Source organism: Natator depressus, chromosome 6 (genome assembly GCF_965152275.1).
Source record: "Natator depressus isolate rNatDep1 chromosome 6, rNatDep2.hap1, whole genome shotgun sequence".
In the NCBI taxonomy this organism is placed as follows: Eukaryota; Metazoa; Chordata; order Testudines; family Cheloniidae; genus Natator; species Natator depressus.
Genome location: NC_134239.1, coordinates 123,301,059 through 123,322,843, shown reverse-complemented (window position 1 = coordinate 123,322,843; position 21,785 = coordinate 123,301,059). Strand labels below are relative to the sequence as shown.

The 21,785-nt window shown below is 46.3% G+C and overlaps 1 long non-coding RNA gene across 1 annotated transcript in view; it reads right to left on the bottom strand.

Annotated features, from left to right (window-relative positions):
- Positions 1 to 704: 704 nt before the first annotated feature.
- The window catches only part of LOC141990232 (uncharacterized), a 39,772-nt gene continuing 18,691 nt past the window's right edge, over positions 705 to 21,785 (bottom strand). Inside the window, exon 3 of the long non-coding RNA XR_012640112.1 lies at positions 705 to 820. This is a non-coding gene — a long non-coding RNA (uncharacterized LOC141990232). The remainder of the gene's footprint in view (positions 821 to 21,785) is intronic.

Sequence of the window (21,785 nt, the reverse complement as noted above, 5' to 3'; positions counted from 1 at the left end):
GACCTGGCTGCCTGAAGGAGCAAGGGTACCTGAGGCTGAGCAGTGCTGGGGAAGGGCAAAGGAGCTGGGGAGCTCCAGCCTGGCAGAGTGAGGCCTTGGGTAAGGCCTAAGAAGGTACTGGGGCTGCAGAGGGGCAACCCAGGGTGAGGCAGAGGCAGCTGGTCCGACCCCCTTGCCAATGATGAGCGGCCATTACGGACTGCAGTTTGCCCCAGTGAGAGGAGGCTAGATGATGACTGGCAGTAGCCACTGAGGCAAGGTGGGGATAGAGGGTTGGGGGTTCCCCTGGGAGGGGAGACCCAGAGTAAGGGGGTACTGCTGGGGGCAGAACCCTGAGGTAAAGGGTCACCGGGGTCCAGGAGGGACATGGGGCTAGCGGCAGGCAAGACACCAGCCTCCAGAGGGCACTCCATCTGCTGGTGAAGAGTTAATTCCCAGACGACCAGCAAGAGGTGCCGCGGCGGTGAGTCTCGCAGCGCTACACCCCCACAGTCACAAAGAGCTGCACAATCATTAACTAGCAGCTATTTCACACACACACCCCCAGTCAGGCTGCAAGGTAGCAGGAGGCAGCATGGTCTGGTGGAAGAGCGCCACTGATTTGGGAGTCCGGAGAAGTGGGTGCAATTCCTCCCTCTGCTACTCACCTGCTGTGTGGCAACAATGATCACTACTCCACACAGGCAGCCTGCTTCCCCATCCTTCATGTCTCATCTGTTTAGACCATAAGATCTTAAGGGCTAGGTCTGTCTCTCACTCTATTTATGTCCAGCACCTAGCGCAATATGGTCCTGATCTCAGCCAGTGCCTGTAGGTGCTCCTGCAACAGAAATAAAAAGCAGTTAAGTAGTATTGTGCTCATTTTACAGACTAGAAACAGACACAGAGATGGCCACACTAGGAAGCCAGGATCAAACCAAGGATTACAACTCAGATATTCCCCTTTTTGTCCAAAACTATTTTCACTTGATCTACTTTTTATGGCCATTGGATGGACTGTCGGCATGAAGAAAGGAGGCTGAGGAGGGCTGCTCTTCTGTCAATTATCTGGGGGAAGTTCTACACCCTGTGTTATGTAGGAGACCAGACGAGATAATCACAATGGTCCCTACTGGCCTTGGAATCTATGAACCAGAAATTCCCAGACTGGGACAACTGGTGACCTGCCGAGCAATTTCTGGTGGCCCATGGACAATTGATTGGTCACATGTTGCTGGCTCCTTCTCCGTCTTTCCAGCAGAGAGAAACAGAGCCAGTGGGTGGGAAGAGGAAATGAAGAGCAAAAGCAAGACTGTGATTAATTGTCTTCTCAAAGGTCAACACACTGACTGCACTAAAGACAGCTAAAAAGCCACCACCACTTTCCTAGGGGTTTTCTTCCATGTAAACAATAGCTAGAGTCCCCAGGGGAAGTTATGGGATAGCAAACGGGAGGAATGGTGGACTATGAAACCACCATGGAGGAGGAGGTGTCCATGAGACAAGCTTCATATTAAGATGTGCTCCGCACACAGCTAAAGCTTGAGAACCCCTCTATTAAACTATTGCTACATTTTCCATTCTAATTCCCCACTGCCTGCTGGTTTTCAGCCTTACGCTAAACATAACTGTATTGCCACTGAAGCAACTGTGCCATGTTTAGAGGCTTGCTGCAGGACTGTCTCTGCTCCCAGTCTCGAGGCTGGTAGCTTCTAAGAAGTCCCTATCTTTAGGGTGACGCACCAGGGCGGTTTTCCGCAGTATGCTATTCCCTCTGTAACTCTTGGTATCCAGAGTAGAATACGTCACGCAGGGTAGTTCTGACTCTAAACGCGTTTTGGGTAAGGCTGCCTGCAATGAAATCCTATTTATTGACATTACACGTAGAGGTGTGCAATAAATTGAGTCCACTGTGTTCTTCCGTTTTCCAAGGCCACAGATACTTAAGCATGGTTGCCGCTCCTAGACGCAGCAGAGGAAAAAAACCCATACGTGTGTGAATGGGCACTCTGTGTTTGACTCTCCCATTCAAAACACTCCAAGGAGTAAGTAATAACAACACACAACTCAGACAAATGGGAAAGGGAGTTTTCGGAGCTTCCGCATGGCTAGCGTTATAAAGGAACCACTTCCTTGCGGTGCATCTGCACAGCTGCTTCCTTCTCGCAGTGGCTAGGTTCTGATGTGGCATTAGGAAAACAAAACCTCGAAACATAACGGTGATAAATGCAGACCCCCATCCAAGGCCTCGCACAGCATCAATGTTTGGCCTGCGACGATGGATGCCATGAATGTCTGGCTGCCGACACTATAATCCTTTCCCTCTCCTCCCCCACTTCCACGGGAGGCTCTGATACTTCCAGGGCAGATCTCCCCGGTGACCAGGTTAGCAAATGCCATCTGAGCCCCGCTCCCTACCAACTAATGTCAACAAAGAGCTGTGGTGCTCAGGGCCTTTTGAGCAAAGCCAGCTGTACAAGTCAGGTGAGCTCCTCTCTGGCTCCTTCTCTCCTCCTGCCTGAAATCGCAGCTTCTTCTCATTGGCCAGCTCACTGTCTCTTCATCTGCCCAGACCCAGACCCGCCCCACTCACAATCGTCACCCCTCTCGGGAGTCCAAACCCTGAAATCCTTCCTGGCCAAATATTCCAATTTAATGTAACCCTTCTGCCAGGTGAAGCAAGAAGCAGCCAGGGCCAGGTTCAATATCTAGGGGTTCCTTTCCATCAATACAACACAGAACTGGCTCAAGCCCCCACCCAGTAACCTGGGAAATTTACACACCACCCCTGGGTGCCTGTGAGAGGCAATACTTCCCCACTTGCAAGCACAGAGTCTGAGTGTAGAAAAGAAACTTTTAGTAGAAGGAGGGAAGTAACTCGGTGTTAAGAAAACAGCGCAAACAGGGTTCATAAACATAAACCATGAAGAGAAGACCCATCCCCAAGTAGGCTGGACAGTGTCCTTTTCCCCTCAGCAATCCAAAAGCCCCCTTCATGTGCCTGACCCTTCTCTGTACCCATTCACAGTTGATGTCCTTGGTCAGTGCAGACCCAGAGTTCAGAGGTGCAGAGTTCACCTCCCACCCGGGTGGAGGTGGGGGGTAAAGAGGCACCTTATTCACTTCACTGGTCAGGCACTCGCTCACTGTCTCTCTTTGCCAGCCATCCTGCTGGCCACTTGCCAGTTGCTCTTGCTGGCCACCTACTCCCCGTTCTCTCTGCGCCTCTCCGCCGCTGCCCTGCTGCTCACCACTTTTGTCACGCCTCTCCATTAGCCGCCCTGCTGGCCACTCATCATACGTTGCTGCCGCCGCCCTGCTGGCTGCGTGTTGCACTTCTCCGCCTCACCAGCCACTCATTCACCAGCTGACTGTCAGTCACCATCTGCTGCCACCTGCCTCTCTGCTGTGACCTCTACACATCAGTCTCTCAGTGATTTCCAGCTCTGGGCAGGCAGGGCAGAAACACTGCCCCCTCTCAAGTGATTTCAGCTCTGGGCAGGCAGGGCAGAAACACAGTCTTACCACAACTGGTTTCAGTTCTGATTGAGCAATTTAACATAACAAAAGAGGCTCCTAATGAAGCCTAGTTAGCTCAATTCTTTGAACAGTGAGGAAGAACAGGTTGAACCAATCTTAGAAAGACCCCTTGTCAAGGGTATCCAACCTCATAGCTGAGGTCCTATTTTCACAGGGCTCTGACATTCAAGTCCTTGGCTTACTGAGGTTCTTTCAACTAAGGGTGACCCCCTCATTTGGGACAGGTTAAGCACAGTCCTGTTTTTCTGTATTCCCACAATAATTACAACATTGATAATCATATTTCACTACCCCTGCATTTAGTACTAAGGTAATTTGTACCAAACCCCAGCCAAGTTGATCACTTTGACACCATAGTATCCGCTAAATATGTAAGCAGAGTAGGTGCAAATTGTATTTACATAAACACACCCAAGTCTCTCCCCCTCCCAGTTAGCTGTCAGGAAAGCATTCATTCAGACCCTGCTTACATTAAAAATATCAGCCAACCCTTTGGGTTAATTCCTGGTGGTGCTTGTACTCAGGTTGGCTAGCGCTCCCTACAGTACCTCAACAGGCTGCTATGCACAAGGGCCCTTGCTCGCGTCAGAAGAGCATGAACCATTAAAACTCATGCAGGAAATTGCACTTCGAGAGCCGTGGGCAATACGCAAGTGACCGTCTCCTGCAGCGACACCCACTGGTAGGCCGCTGACTGATAGCACAGGAGAGAGGTTTGCAAGAAGGGGAGCCACTCACCCAGAGCGTCCACCTGGCCCCAGCCATGAGAACAGTCACGAAAACAAACTTCTGGGATATTCTGATGACATAATGTGTGGGCAGGGGGACCGGCCGGGAGGTAAAACAACAGTCACTTTGTTTACTCGTCTTCCAAGAATTGTGCTGCTCTCTCTCCAGCGTGCTCCATCAGGGTAGTTCCCACACACACACACACACACACACTGTTTTTCAGTGACCCCGCAGGGTTGGTACTGGCTGGATCATGTGCTGGGCCCTGACCTCTGTGGCTTCTCCATTGCCGATGTGCTGCCTGAGGCAGCTTGCTGGCCTCTTTGCTGCCCACACGCAGTTGGGCGGCGTGTAGAGCAGAGTGGCTTGGCTTCCAGCCATGCCCCTCTTCCTCTGTGGTCATGCCTATTTTTTGATGCTGCGCGCTGCCAGAGCACAGCCGCCCCGCAGTGCCAAGCATATGCCTCTGTGCTCAGGGACAGCAGAGCAGCACCCTGGGTTTTGGTGTAGCTTGCACGTGTTTCACCACTGTGTGGTGCACCTTGCACAAGTCTCTCATTGCACAGCCATCTGAATGCTACAGCCCTCAGTGTTGCCTATTGAAGAGCTACGGGCCCATTCTCTGGTCTGTCAGGGGCTACGTTGACAAGAAGCTGGCCTAGAGCCAGCTGATCCAGCCGGGAGAGTGTCCTGTCAGCTGTTTTGAATCGTCTGTGCTGCCTTCCTGATACCCACCTCTGGCCTACACAGCATGCCATTGGCCCCATGACCCTGTCTGACCATTTCACCCCTCTCTCTGAGTCCCACAACTAGCTCTGCAATGACTTCCACATCCAATTCAAGTTCTTTCCCCTCACCTTCAAAGCTCTAAACAGCTCTGCCTTGCCTACACCTTCTCTCATTTCCTGTCATTCCACTGGTACTTGTTGCCTTCATCAGGGACTTGTTCCAAAGGGTGTTTGTGTTTTGCAGCAGACACTGCTAATATTGTTAGGGCAGAATTCACCAGGTGGCATTGTTACATCTAGTCTTCCATAGTTTTTTGTTTTGTTTAGTGTTCAAGAAAGTTTTTAGTCTTGGAAGAAATGCTTGTGTTGATTTGAGTTTGAGTTATACAAAGTTCTAGGTAGAAGGAGCTGTGCAAGTGGCAGCAGAGGTTTTTCTCTCTGCCTTGGGCTCTGATTAGAGTCAATTCTTGAAGCAGAGTTGCTCCCTGGGAAGTGGGCAGCGGTATTTGGCTGGATTCCTGGAACAAGGCATTACCCTGCATGCTGTTTGATCATCTCTGTTCTAGCACTGGTGGGTGGTGTGTGTGTAAATAAAGCAAGTTACACTTGGAATATACCCAGACTCTGCACCACTGATATCTCCTTCCCTGGAAAGCCAACCAGCAAAGCCCCAGACTTCTGCTATCACTCTGCAAAGGGGTGACACTGGTGTGTTTATATTTTAGTTATCAACATCTGAATTGTTCTGTACCATCTAACCGTGTGCATTGCAAGGTTTTATGACCACATACATCAATCATGGTTACCCTCACTCTCCCACTCTCATTCCCTCTGTTTGTTACATACATCTACTCCACCTTGTCTTACATTTGATTATAAACTCTTCAGGGCAAGAACTATTCCTTATTGCGTGTTCATACAACACCTGGTACAATGGGACACTGATCCTTGAGGAACCTCTACCTACTTGTGTAATACCAATAAAAAAGAAGAAATAAAATGCAAGGTAAATTTCAGCCAGTATTTGAGTATTTAGGCCATGTGGTCCAGGGGATAAGGCACAGTAGATCTGGATTCTATTCATAGCTGTGCCATGGGGACTGGACAAGTCATTTCTACTCTCTGTGACTTTGTTGCTCCAGCTGTACAACGGAGTTAATAATACCCTCCTTTGTAAAACATTTTGAAATGTATGGGTGAAAGAATTCTATAAATGCTTATGGTTATTGTACCATCAGATACCAAGCTACATAAAATGACACAACGATTAAATAGCTAAGGCCTGGTCTACACTGGGAGAGGGGGGATAACGTGAATAACATAGCTGAAGTCAATGTACTTAGATCTAGTCACTGTGGTGTCTTCACTGCGGTGAGTCAACTGCTGATGCTCCCCCGTCAACGCCGCCTGCGACTCTCGCTCCGGTGGAGTACCGAAGTCGACGTAGTGCTCAGCGGTTGATTTATCGTGTCTAGACTAGACGCAATAAATCAACCCCCGCTGGATTGATCGCTGCCCATCAATCCAGTGGGTAATGTAGACAAGCTCTTAGATTTTGGTTGTATCCATCAGAAGCCTTGTGCCTGTCATGTTTTCCCAGTAGCCTCAGTGCCACATAAGAATTTTAAGTATCTATTCTAATATAATATTAACAGTAAATCTGTCAGATAATGATCATGATGTGAATGTTTTTGCATTATATGTTCCTGCTGGCTCATCTTTTCTTCTCTGCTACTCCATTTTTTTAATCTTCTTTTTTTACATGTTATGGATGATACCTTTAAGAGAGAGCCAAATGGAATAATTTGGGCTTTTTTAGATTCATATTAGATCTACAGTGTGTCAGTGAATAATACTAACTCTTCAGCCTGCTTGCTGATAGGGGGGAAAAAGGATATAAAACACTGGCATTTCCGCAGAAACCTTTTCAACTTTGCAATAACTCAAGCAAGTGGTTAGGCGTTTACAAGACCTTGGAAAAAATTACTTCTTTTTAGTAAGTGTTAATTATATGACTAATTATATAGAAAGAAGGTTGAAACACTCTTCTACTCATAACCTGTGTGCCTACACGATGGTCCTTGCGTGACAGAGAAAACAGAGAATAAATCCTGTTTGGCCTTAGCGTCAGGAAGCGGACGCTAAACCAACCCTAACTTCAAATTTATTTATGTGGACAGCTGTAAGGGACTGTTTTCAAACTGACCAACACTTCTGCTACTTTAAAAAAAAAAAAGCACCAGCCATTCAGTAAAACACACATTTGGAACAGTCCAGGTTTTAGGAAAAAGATATAAAAGGCTACTTTGTTTATGTTCTTCATCAATGGTATGTTGGCTTTAAAAAAAAATCCCAAATAAGAAAAAAATCCATTATGTTAAACCTCTTATCTTCTCTCAGAATGGTTATGGTTATCGTAAAACACACACATTGGGCCATTTCAAAACACAGACAGGCTCAGTGTCAAACAGTCTCCAGATTACCCTTTTTTTTTTTTTAACAATTTTGTAGACATTAATAAAGTTTAGCATATTAAAGTGAGCTGCTTTGTTCCTCCAGTCAGGTTCTAATCACATCCTTCCGGGGCAATGTAAACACACAAAAACCGGTCATATCCTGCACCTTGTACTCACGCAAAACTTGCATTGACAGCCATAGAGCTTCTTTGATTTGAGTAACACCTGAAGGCCCAGTTCTCTACTCCATTACACTGGGTTTGTACCACTGGCTTCAGTGGCGTTACACTGATGTGAAACCAGAGTCATTGAGTTAAGGGCAGCTGGTCCCGTGGTTAAGGTACTGTACTAATATGCAGGAGATCTGGATTCAGTTTCTAAGTTTGACACGGATTTCCTCTGTGACCTTGGGTAAGTCACTTGATCTTTCCATGCCTCAGTTTCTCATCTATAAAATGGGATACGATGTACTTCTGCTGGAGCTTTTTGCTGTCCCATCTACCTATATTGTAAACCCTTCAGGTCAGGGAATGGCCAGTTCTCCAGGACAGAAAGGACTTTGTACAACACTGGGATTATCTGGGATAGTTTGGCTGCAGCCGGGTGAGTTCCCAAGGATGTAACACACTTTCCTTCCCCTCTCTCTCAATCCCCACTGCCAAGAGCCTAGATTGCAGGGCTGGCTGTTTTCCAGCCACCTGGGACAGGCCTGCCATTTGAGGGCAAGGCACAGGAACTGAGCCAGTTGCAATTACAGAGCATTAGGCAGGCATGACACTGAAGAAGCACGGCCAAAAATTAGCTGGAAGCATAACAAGCCTATGAAAAAAAAGAAGTCGATTTTAAGGTGTGCCATTGCTAGGTGGGATACTTTGAAGAGGTAGCAACACTGCCGTGGGCTCATCCATCACATATTCCCCAATCAGACTAAGGTTACCTGGGCAGCGTACACAGGAACTTTTACCTGGGAGCTCTGGTTATCTGTTAATGGCTTCTGACAGGCACGACTCGGGTATTGTTGGATATCTATCAGGCTAGAAAAATGGGAGCCGTATAATTTCCTTAGAGCATCTCATGTTCTTAAATTGGAACCAGAGAGGCAGAAAAAGTGGATTCTGGTGGAAAGAGTGTAATCATCCCATGCTAAATTCACCACCAAGCCACAAGGTAGACAATGTCGGGCTATGAGCAGCACTGCAGTCTCACAGCAAATTTACCTTGGAAAGATTAGACGTTCTGGTGACATCCACTATAGCTGGTGCTGCTCTAATGTAGCTGGAGTCCTATTTGACTCAGAGGTTTCTCTAGGTCACCAGAAATCTCTTCCTTGCTGCCATTGCATCTTGTATTTCTGATGGCTTTTATTCTAGCCCCAGGTCTTTTCTCCATTCAGTGTCTGTCAATACGGTCCATGTGAGTCACGTTACCAGGGTTCTACGAGCAATACTGAAGTGTTGATCCAAAAGCACAACCAAAAGGCAAAGATTTAGGTGTCCCCCTCCCAGGGCTAAAAGCTGCAGGAGGGGACTTTTTGCTAGAAAATCTCCAGAAAGATTCCCTTGCACAGATTCCACACATTATTCCATTCCTCCCAACCCAGGGAACAGCTCCCCACAAACCTGAAAGATCCCAGGAGATCTGCAGCAAGCCAGGGCAGTGCCCTTACTCCGGCTGTGACCCACCCTTTCCCTGGGAACACAGCTCCAGCGAAGCCATGCTTCTACGGAATACTCCTTCCAATGGTGAGAGCTGAGGACCCCGACAAGAGCCTATAAAACCTGTATTACAGCATGCAGGTCCTTTAACTTTTCTGATTTACTACCGGGCTGAAGTGGGGGAAATGTGCATCAGCCCCAGCCCTGGCCCCCACACTTTCACTTGAGTCAACAGCGTGCCCTTATTGCCAAGAAGACCAATGGCATTTTGGGATGTATAAGTAGGGGCATTGCCAGCAGATCGAGGGACGTGATCGTTCCCCTCTATTCGACACTGGTGAGGCCTCATCTGGAGTACTGTGTCCAATTTTGGGCCCCACACTACAAGAAGGATGTGGAAAAATTGGAAAGAGTCCAGCGGAGGGCAACAAAAATGATTAGGGGACTGGAACACATGACTTATGAGGAGAGGCTGAGGGAACTGGGGATGTTTAGTCTTCAGAAGAGAAGAATGAGGCAGGATTTGATAGCTGCTTTCAACTACCTGAAAGGGGGTTCCAAAGAGGATGGATCTAGACTGTTCTCAGTGGTAGCTGATGACAGAACAAGGAGTAATGGTCTCAAGTTGCAGTGGGGGAGATTTAGGTTGGATATTAGGAAAAACTTTTTCACTAGGAGGGTGGTGAAACACTGGAATGCGTTACTTAGGGAGGTGGTGGAATCTCCTTCCTTAGAAGTTTTTAAGGTCAGTCTAGACAAAGCCCTGGCTGGGATGATTTAATTGGGGATCGGTCCTGCTTTGAGCAGGGGGTTGGACTAGATGACCTCCTGCAGTCCCTTCCAACCCTGATATTCTATGATTCCCCCAACACAGACCCTGTACTCCCATAGCCCAATCTGCTCCTGCAATTAAGCACTCGGGGCATGGAAATATGGGTTTGTGTGCACTAATGAATGGGTTGATGGGCTGGTACATGTGGATTATTTTTAATGCAGATTGTGCATTTTATTAAAGATTGCTCACCTGGTCAACTTCTGATTAATTATGTGTGAACCTCTAATTAGCACCGGGCAGAAGATACAAATACTTGGATCCTAGATTTGGAACAACCTAAAGTCCAGGGTTACCTGGATCAAGGTTTTGGGTCAATCCATGACAGCAATAGAAGCCAGAGGAGAAATTCAGCTCCTGGTGTGAGTTCCAGATCCCCTCCTTGAAAGTTTGGGATGCGGGGGAGGAGCTCTGCTCCGGCGTGTTGCTATGGCCCATTCTCCACTCAAAAGCTGCAGAGTTAGGGTTAAGCATCCCCCAGTGCCGATCCTTTTTTAAATTCTCTGAACCTCTGAGGTGGATATATCCCAACAGGCCCCCTTATTTTGGGAGGCCAGGGGAATTGGCGAGGTCGTCAGCGCCTCCCCTCCGCCATCTGGAAAACCTGTCTTCTGACCACTCCACTCGGTGGGCATCTGCTGGGAGCCCCGTTCTGCCCGTTCTCCTGCACCCAGCTGCTCTGCCTCTTAGAAATGTTAAAGGGCATTGGGGCCTGTGAGCCCCAGTGCCCACGGCGGGGTGAAGAAATCCTCCCCCTCCCTGCATGGGGTGAGAGCCCTCCCGTCCATACCCAAAAGGGCGACAGATGTCCCTTTACTTGGGCACAACGGTTCGGCTGCGTTTGAAGGACAGGTGACAGTGCAGTAGTGAGGGGAGTTTGCATTTTAAACCGCAGCCATTGTTTTCTATTGCTAATTAAATCTCAGTCTTGCTCGTTTTTACAGCTACTGCCCCTAAACCATAGGGACGGACAGACAGACACAGCCTCACAAACTGCAGGCTATCCAAGGACTGCATGCTAGCACGGGACGCCGAAGCCTGGAGTAACAGAACATGGTGTTACACTTAGTGGATTTTTCAAACTCGAAAGTCCCTTTCTGGCACCTGCACGGCCCAAAAATCTCTTCAAAGGAGCCTGAGGGGCAGGGGTAGAGAAGACGAACGAATTAAAATACAATGAGGGGGCAGAACGTGCTTCATCGGCACAGTGCTGGGCCAGGGGACTTCAGCATGTGCTTAAGAGCTGCGCTGAACCTGGATGGATTTAGGCATTTGCTTAGGGTTAGGCACACGCTGATGTGCTTTTCTGAACTGGGGCCTGCGTACCTTCGGCAGCCCTTGACTTCAATAGGAGTTGAGAGCACTCCGTACTCAAGGGGGGAAATTTACCCCATCCAGCAGGCCAGTCCAAGACATATGCACCACTTCAGTCCCATGTAAACCCTATTTTTGGACTCCTGTGGTGTCTAGGCCTCACTCAGGGGTAAATTCCACCCCAGAGCAGGCCCCAAGGTGATATCAATGTGTTATCTTTACCATGTTTCTGCATAGGTATGTGATTATTATAAGTAATAAACTCTATCCAAGTAATCCATAGCCAAACTGTATCCATATACACCATTGATACCCAACTTATCCATAAGATAAGGTTATAATTTGATCTTGGGACTTTGATAACTTGTGATGGTTGGAAAGTGGGTAGGAAGGGCTGCAAAAAAGTTTCTAAGAAATGTTTTTAAATAGTTCTGTTGAAATTTCATGGAAAATTTCAACTTTCCATGGACAACCCAAAACCTAGAATGTTTAGCTTCTTGACAAAAAGTCAACATTTTCCAAGAAAATCAGACCCTTTTGTGAAAAATGTCATTTAGTTGAAAATCCAATTTTCCGTCAAAAAACAGTTTTGATGGAAAATTTTCATCCAGCCCTAACTGTAATATATACTGCACAAACCACTCAAGGTTGGTTTTCATGGTTTGCCAGTAGCCTTTGGAACAAAACAAAACAAAAAAATCACCACACACTTTTATGTTGTACTGTACCGCTGGGTATAATTTATTTTCTATGGAACAAATCCCTAGACCAGTTTAGGTGGCAGTCAGGCAAATTAGCCTCCAACAGGCACATAAACTGATTGCAAAAGAGGCCAACTGACCCCAACGAAAAAAAAGTCTTTAGAAATCTAAATCCGCTAGCATGGTGTCAGGATTTCCCATACTGTATAATTAGACGGTTACACAGAAGGTGTGAAAAACCTTCCCCGGTATAAAAAAATATAAGAAATGTAAATAGAGCCACTAAAATTAGCGTCTTGAACTTTTGAGCTGAACGGGAGGAAAAGAATTCAAATTAAAAAATGGAAGGAGCAAATTTTATTTTAAAACAGAGGAGACTAGGTCTTTCAGTGCTACCACAATATAAATAATAATAAAAGAAAAGGGGGGGGGGGGGAATTTGTGTAAAACCAAAAATAACTTTTACACACCAGCAGAGTTCACAGGTAATTTTGATGGTGGGTAAAATTTCCAAAAGTTCCTAAGTGACTTAGGAGCTATGCCACATTTCCAGAAGTGACTTAGGGGCCTAACTGAGGGATTTCCAACAACACAAATGGGTGCTGGGTGCCTAACTCCCACTGGAATACAAGGGGAGTTAGGTGCCAAACTGCCATTTGTGCGTTTGGAAGCTTCCCCACAAGTCTCATGGAGAGTCAATGGGACGTTGTTGCCTAGGTGGCTTAGTCCCTTTTGAAAGGGGGGTTTAAGTTCCTAAATCACTTTGTCCCTTCTGAAAATGTTAGCCTAGGCCACAATCCTGCAAACTAGAGCACTGCAACATGACCCAAACCTGATGGCACCCGGTTGTCAGGTGGGTCAGATCAGAAAACAACCCGACCTTCTTGGGCTCGGGGCAGGTCGGCTCACCTCTGATGGCCTTCTCCTGCTCATGGGGTCTGCATGCCCCTGCTCCTGCCGACCGCAGCCATCTTGCTATGCTGTGTGTGTTGCGGTGCGAGCGTGCTGACAAGTTGCACTGCCCAGCCCACACAGTGTAGCAGGGTGTAGCAGCCAGTAGGAATGGGTCACGCAGCCCCCGCTACTTGTAGTCACCACGATGACCCCATGGGCAAGAGGCAGCGGTGGTAACTCAGGCTTGGGGGGGGAAGGGTCAGGATGGGGTCAGAAAATGACTTGGACCACACAACTTGTTAGAGTTAAAATTGAGACTGAGGAATCCGTTATGTACTTGGTACAGAAATTGTATTTCTTGCCGTTCCCCCCCCACCCCGGTATTTATATGAATTCCAACAACACGCATCTCTGCTGAACCCAAGGATCCGATTCTGCCAGGTGCTTTCCATTGCTTACTGCTGGTGTTCCCAGAACCTCTGCAACAAGAATCCTCCATGAGCAGGGCAGGGCAGGGACCAGAGGCCATGAGCTCTGGTCAACCCACTTATGTGTGTATGCCTGTTAATCCTGCAATGGTCTCTATGCAATTCACCAAGCAGACTGGTCACGCTTGCAGAAGGGCGGAGGAGCCGTGCCTGCCATAGCTGCCAGCCAGGACACAGGAGGACCCTGACTTTGCTTTTGTGTTGGGACGCACCCACCTGTTTGGGATGCACCCACCTGACATTTGCCTCTCCTTGGTTTAAACATCACTTGAATGCACTTTAAGCAGAAGACAATAAACGGTGTTAACAATACAGACTATAGGAAAACATCCCAGCCAACGTATATGGCATGATAGCTACCAGGAGGAGTGATCTGAAAGGTAGGGCAGTAGACTGGCCTCTAGAGACCTAGGTTCTATCCCTAGCTCTGCCACTGACCTGCCGTGTGATTTTGAACACAGCATGTTCCCTCTCAGTGCCTCAGTTTCTCCTCCCACTCTTGGTCTGCATTGGCTACTTTGACTGTAGGCTCTTTAGGCCAGTGACAGTCTCTCATGATGTGCATGTACAGTACCTAACACAACGGGGCCCTGATCTCTGTTGAGGCCTCTGGCTGCGACTGTAATACAAATAACTAACAATATGCATTACATGTGTGCCCACTGAGAGTTGAACTATAAAGTCTTAAAGGTATGCTCCTTAAAATGAATTAATTTGAGAGGATTTTATCTGAACATCAAAACACTTTATTGTAACAATGAATGCACAGCTGCAGTGAAATTGCGAAAGACATTCCTTACTGCTGGCCCCAAAAAAGCTATGGCTTGATCTACCTTGTCCACTAAGTCATGGACACACAACTTTTGCATTCACAGAATTGCCCATGTCGTCTGTTCTGCAACTACTGCAGGGCACCAGTCTGCATCTCAGAAGCCCCGTGTTGTATTCTAGCTAGGTTAAAACAAAAACAAAAACACGAACTCATACAAGGCAAAAACTATAACTAATCTATTTCCACTGTTACGCTGTATTACATTAGCTACAAACTGCAAATGTTTACTGTTAATTAACGTTTGTTCACATGCAAAATTTGGACCTCAACGCCAGCCGGACATACCTAGACGTAGCCTAATATTATATTTCACAAAAACATTCATCCTGTCGAAATAAACATCCTCCATACAATATTAGCCTTAAAATCCCTGCGCTGTCTACACCAACAGATGTTAGTTCTCCTAGGCACTGCTCTTAAGATGTTTCCCAGGACTCAAAGTGAACATTTTGACTGTCACAAACTTACCCATACACTATCCCCACTAACCTACTGACTGTAAGGATCTATGGGGAAAATACACTAAATTCTTTTAGTATACTTTGGATGAGACTTGTTAATGGATTTTAAATAAACCAACTATTATTTGTCTCTATCATAGATTTAATATTATTAATCTTATTTCACCCCTACTGTAGTGTAAAGCCACCCACATTATGTCACAGTAAAAGATAAAGTCGTGTATTTAACAACTGTGAGAAACTTGTTGGCAAATGATATATGATGTTGATTAACCAATGATGCAGTTTCAGTCTGGTTGAACATGCAGGCAGCTGAGATGGGAAAGCAAGTTTTTTTTAAAGAATTTGTTATACACAGTAGCAAGAAAAACAGGAAGTAGGTGTTTATTAGCAGTTTCCAAATACACCAGCCAAAATAAGACTCCCCATGCAGTCTGAGTTATTCAAAATACAGCAACGAGCAGAATTCCTAAGATTATAAAAGGGTAATTAATCACACACACTGTTCACAGACCAGTGATTTGGAAATTTCCTTTTTATTGAAGATCTGGATCAAGAGCAAACTTCAAAGCAAAACTAATTGATCTGAGATTCATTGCATCTGGTCAATAAACCAAAAATAAAATATTATTTTGATGAAGCCAATTGTGCAGTTTATATTCATTACGCTATGACAGCGTACACAAAGAACATTAAAAAAGCCATTTTTCAAATAATGGCTTCCTCAACATAAAAACTATTCATACTCTGTAGACTGCTGTTTGCTGATAATCTGTAAATTGCACCTGAAAGCCAGCAATGTTATTCCAGGCTTGTTTCTTAGGAATGCCAGCATACTTTGGAGCCTCATTCATAAAAAGTGAGCAACCCACTTATAGGGAAGGCTTACATTCTTTATTTGGAAACAAAATTTCTGAAAGCTTTTGATTCAGTGAACCCACTAACTCCATTAGAGCAGGGTGAACAATTTGCAAAGAACAATTCATTCAGTGAATGAGCCCTTTCTTCTTTGCAAATTGTCTGCAAACAGACAGTGATTTTACCTATTTGTTCGCTACTCAAAGTTGTTTGACAAATGTTGTGTGCAAACAAATTTCAGTCAATGGATTGCCGGCAAGCTGCTTGCTGCCAGTATTCTTTTGTGTATTTGATATTGAAGCTGCACGATTGGTCACCGGAGTCACATGGTGAGTTTTTTTCTGTCCCCTGATTGCATGACCTCCCTTTAATAAACTGTTTCCACTTCACCTGAAAAGAATTTCATTTCCTGACCAAACACAGTAACCTATGGTTAAACTGATTAATATTCAGTTTAACAACACTATTGTCAAGATTTACCATCCAGGCCTCCTCATGAATGCAGTCTTCGGACATAGATTCAAGAGACTGGCATCATTCACACTTTCCTGGGCTCAGCCTCTCTCCCTGATTCCTTTGCTTCAACAGGTGTGTCCTCCCGTGGTCCCTTTTTCCTACATTTTATGCACGTGCTTCCTCTCGCTGAGCACACCTGCGCTCTCTCTTGCTACACCTGGCCCACTTCTGTGCAGGGAACTCAATGCTCTTGACGTGCTGCCATGGGGCACCCCACAGTGTTCCCCCTTAGCGTGTTAAAAACTGTGTGAGCTCAATCCTGAGCCCCACTTGTTGCCTTCAGACTGGGGAAGTGGCCTAAAGGGAACGGAAAGCATTCGGCTCTTCCCTGCTGGGGAGTCTCATCACGGGAGAAAGGTCTATGTGTACTCACCCACGCACACATTGCAGCTGTGATGTATAGTGGGGCATGCCTGGATCACAGAAACAGAATCCCAAGCTAAGGGTTCCCAATTCATCTCTTGGCCTCCTGTCAAAGCTGATGCAACCATGTTTAAAAAATAATTTTTACAAGCTTTAATTTCTGTATACTTTCCCCTGAAATCAAAGGCTTGAGTCTATAGACGGCCAAATCTCCCGAAATCCTGATATCGATTTGACCACAAACATCTGATACAATTTTGGGCCCTTCTTCACTAATGTCCTTGCCTGTGCCATCCGAATTCTACAAGGAAGACAGTTGCTGTGAAGAGGAAAGAACGCTGTGAATAAAACCTTTTACAAGGGATTAAATTTCATCTAAAAGCATGTAATTCTACATAGCCAGAAGCGCTTTCTAATCTTCATATATAGGAACTTACAAGGCAAGGAATTCAAAGCCATCGGATTAAAGGAAAAATGTGAATGACCAGCTACATGCTGTTACTCAGCGGACAGACAAGTCACTGTACATTCTTCAAAAGCTTCAACTGCTGCTCATGGAACCTGTCGGAAACAAGCGGAATGTGTCTTTCTACATCATTTTAAAAAAAAGACACACAAATAAAATCAACCCTTCAAAACAATGAATGGACATTTGCAGAGTAACCCAGGATGCATGCCAACACTTTGGCCTCACTTTGCTCTTACTGTACAGATCAGCAGGTACCACCTCATCCGATTAAGACCAGCTGTTCTTTTCTCATGAAAGAATTTCCCAAAAAGGTACCATATAATTCAGGCTTAGAAACCTAGATACTTTGGAAGAATGCAGACTCTGCCTGTGATCGTCAAAAGGAGAGAGAATGACATTATAAAGCATTTAAGAGCTTTGGTTTCAATTATTTTATATTAAGGGATAGGTAAGCTTAAATTGCTCAGACTCTTTAAAAAAATAAAAAGGACTGTAAATAAAATTGGAAACAGATACATAACAATCAAGTTCCCACAGGTGCATTTCCTTAATGTGGAAATACCCGTGTGAATTTCCATTTTCCCATAATGTAACGGGAGACAATAAATTCTGAAGTTACCCTGCGTTTAGACTTAGCCATAGAAGAAGTAACCTCTTGTCTGTTTAGATTATCCGAGTATCCCCATGTCCCTCTGTGTGTCTCACACCAAACCAAGGTTTGTGTTGCCCGCTGGGGCTTATTGCAAGATCAAAGCTTCGGGCCACTCACAATAAAACAAGGGGAATAGCCCAAAGAATCAAAGAAACAAAGGACAGGTTTAAGAGATAAGGATCAGCCTCAGATATGACATTTCATCCAGACCAGATCCGGCGCACAAGTTCAATTCAAAGTTCATAAGACAAAAATACAAAGAAATCAGCTCCAAGTCTGTGTTGTGCCCTACGTCCCTGAAGTTACCTCCATCTCCCAGTTCAACAAAGGTTTTCCCTTTAGGTGATACCATATAATTTAGCTCATCTTTTCCCGAAGGCTATCTACCCACTCAGATATGGATTTCAAGCATTTCTAATAACTTTGCACAACCATAAACACCTACCGATGCAGTCCCACAAACAAGGTGCGAGTTTGTGCTGTGACCGGTGAAACAGAAATTACCCAACATTAATTAAACAAAAGATTTCTTAAATATGCTCGTGCTCGTTAAGGACAAAGCAAGATTAAGGCCAAAAAAACACAAATGTACTGAAATGTGCATAGTTCAATCATTCTAAAGGTGAGGAAAAAACGAAGGGAAGAATTCCCTCACCTTTTGTACACCCTGGGTATGTCTATGCAGCAAAGTAAAACCTGCAGTCCCAAATCTCAGAGCCCGGGTCGCGGCTCATGCTGTGGGGCTAAGAATAAGAGTGTAGACGTTCCCACCCAGGCTGGAGCTTGGGCTCTGAAACCTGGGGAGGGAGTGCCAGGGTCTCAGAGCCCAGGCTCCAGTCAGACTGGTAATGTCTACATTGTTGCTACTTTTAGCCCTGCAGTCCAAGCCCCGCGAGCCTGACCCAGGCTCCGAGATTTGGTGCTGTGGGCTTTTCTTTGCAGGGTAGGCAGGGCCACATTGCCAAAAGAGCTCCAAGCTAGACTTCCAAGTGCCCAAGTTAGCACCAGGTTTTCAAAAGTGCTCAGTAACCGATATAGTGAGTGTACAGCCACTTATTTGGGTGCGGAGCCCTGGTGCATTGTTTGGAGCATACATGTATCTTGCGGTCGTAACTGGCTTGGCTTCTAGCAGGGTTCTCGGCAGCTATTTGTGTGTACTATTGAATTCAGATTCCCTTTCTGCCTGGCAAAGATGAACATTTGATACTTCCCCCATTCCCCCACTTAAAACCACCGAATTGTAAATGTAATATAGGAATTGTATTTTATACAAAAGGATAGCATGTTCCAGCAGATACATAATCCCTGCATGTGAAACGCCACTCACTTCAGCGGACAGGACGCAGGATGCGAATGGGATTCTTTCCATTGACTCAACAGGAGCTAGCCTGGCCCCCATAATAATAGTCATACTTAGCTCTTTTTATTCACGAATTTCAAAGCGCTTTACAAAGGAAGGATAATACAAATGATCCCTGTGTCACAGATGGGGAAACTGAGGCAGACAGGTGAAGGGGCTTGCCCAAGGTCTGTGGCAGAACAAAGACAAGACCCTACATCTCATAAGCCTGGGCCTGAACCCCTGGACTGCACTGCCTCCATATTATGGATCTTTAAATAGTTTGAAAGGGATGGGAGTGATTACTTATTGAGATTTTACGTACCATACGTTGCCTTGATCTATCTAATATATATTTAGCAACATATATGGAGACCGAGACAGCGTAATCTAGTGGATAGGGCTTCGGACGGGGACTCAGGAGACTAGACTCGTAGCTGAAAGCAACGGAGCTACTCATAGCATGTAAGTCTTTGCAGGACCAGGGCCTTAGGGCTCCATTTTATCACCCCTACTCGTGTTCAGCACTACCTTGCTTTACAAATATTCCCACTGAAAGCTAGGGGACTTCATACAATAATACCTAGCTCTCCTCTAGTGCTTTCCATCAGCAGATCTCAACGCTCTTCACAATCTCTAACGCATTTAGCCTGACACACCCCCCTAGAGAGGTAGGGCAGGGCTCTCATCCCCTGGCTGGATTGAGGTGCAGCGAGACGGACTTTTCCAGGGTCACACAGGAAGTCTGTGGCAGATCAGGGAATACAATCCGGGTGGGTCTCCCCAGTGGCAGGGTAGAGTGGGGGTTTGGATAATGAACAGAAATAAGTGGAACAGGAAAGTCCCATCCATCTCAGCCCAATGTTGAAGGAAAGCCTCCCCTGGTCAACTGCAGTCTGGGCCTGATCCTGCTCTCACTGAAGTCAATAAAGGAGCCTTTCATTCTGCAGCGGACAGTCCTAGTATTTCAGTGAGAAGAGAGCAAACTGAGCTGGGCCCCGCCCTTGCTATCCCTATTCGTGGGTGCAGCTGTAATAGTGTTACATTACTTCCATTGTCAGAAACAATGTAGACGGGGCACAGGTGTCTCATTTGCTAAGAAGACTCTTCTCTTAAGATCTTTAGTGGGATTTCAGTGGCTCATGGACTTTGCACAGGATGAATTTCACCCCAGACGAATATTTGGGGCGGGGGGGGGGATCTGTCATATGCTGCCTCTCCACACACACCCCCTCTCTAACGGCAGCACAGAAAGCCGTCAGATGGCTCCACTGCTCTTCGGGATGCCAGAGTCCTGCTAAGCAGAGCTGATCCATGGGCTCTGGGGTGTGTCTACACCCCGGTGGTGTAGGGTGGTGTTTATGTGACCATAGCTTATTAACACTGTAGTGTCCAGGAAGTGGATCTCTTGTGTGGACTGGTCTAGGCTGAGATTGATGATGGGATGGAAATTGTTGAAATCACGGTGGAATTCCTCAAGGGCTTCTTTTCCATGGGTCCAGTTGATGATGATGTCATCAATGTAGCAAGTAGAGTAGGGGCATTAGGGGACGAGAGCTGAGGAAGCGTTGTTCTAAGTCAGCCATAAAAATGTTGGCATACTGTGGGGCCATGTGGGTACCCATAGCAGTGTCGCTGATTTGAAGGTATACATTGTCCCCAAATGTGAAATAGTTATGGGTAAGGACAAAGTCACAAAGTTCAGCCACCAGGTTTGCTGTGACATAGTCGGGGATAGTGTTCCTGATGGCTTGTAGTCCATCTTTGTGTGGAATGTTGGTGTAGGGGGCTTCTACATCCATAGTGGCCAGGAGGGTGTTTTCTGGAAGATCATCAATGGATTGTAGTTTCCTCAGGAAATCAGTGGTGTCTTGAAGATAGCTAGGAGTGCTGGTAGCGTAGGGTATGAGGAGGGAGTCTACACAGCCAGACAATCCTGCTATCAGGGTGCCAATGCCTGAGATGATGGGGTGTAGGATTTCCAACTTTATGGATCTTGGGTAGCAGATAGAATACCCCTGCTCGGGGTTCTACGGGTGTGTCTGTGCAGATTTGTTCTTGTGCTTTTTCAGGGAGTTTCTTGAGCAGATGGTGTAGTTTCTTTTTTGTAAACCTCAGCGGAATCAGAGTGCAATGGCTTGTAGAAAGTGGTGTTGGAGAGCTGCCTAGCAGCCTCTTGTACATATTCCGACCTATTCATGATGACGACAGCACCTCCTTTGTCAGCCTTTTTAAGTATGATGTCAGAGTTATTTCTGAGGCTGTGGATGGCGTTGTGTTCTGCATGGCTGAGGTTATGGGGCAAGTGATGCTGCTTTTCCACAATTTCAGCCCGTGCACATCGGCAGAAGCACTCTGTGTAGAAGTCCAGTCTGTTGTTTCGACCTTCAGGAGAATCCTTCTTTTTGTAGTGTTGGTAGGAAGGTTTATGTGGGTTAGTATGCTGTTCAGAGGTGTGTTGCGCCAATTACTTCCATGGATGGTAGGTCTTCACAGTCTAAGGTAGACCAGAGACTCAAGGATGGTGTAAATGGGAACCGCTCCACTGACTTCAACAGAGCTATGTCAGTTTATACCAGCTGAGGATCTAGCCTTCCCAGTAACTCTTCAGGCAGCCATGGGGGAAACACAGAGCTGGTGCTAGGGGAAGTCACCTTAATAATACAGACACCGTTGTGGAAACAGAGCAGTGAAGGAGCTCCAGAAAAAGAAGCCAGAATGTGGAACAGGAGCTTTAGTGGCACTGGCCACTGTCAGAAGACAGGATACTGGGCTAGATGGACCTTTGGTCTGACCCAGTATGGCCACTCTTATATAGTTTCTTTCCTGTTCCCGGACAGGTGCAGGAACTGAAGTACAAGTGAAGAGGTCTCTGCACTCTGGTCAAGAAGAACACAAGAGAAAAATCACCCCTCCATTTTTATACTGTGCTCTGGAGAAGATGCCCCAGTAACCCTACTCCTCCTCACCCCAACAGAA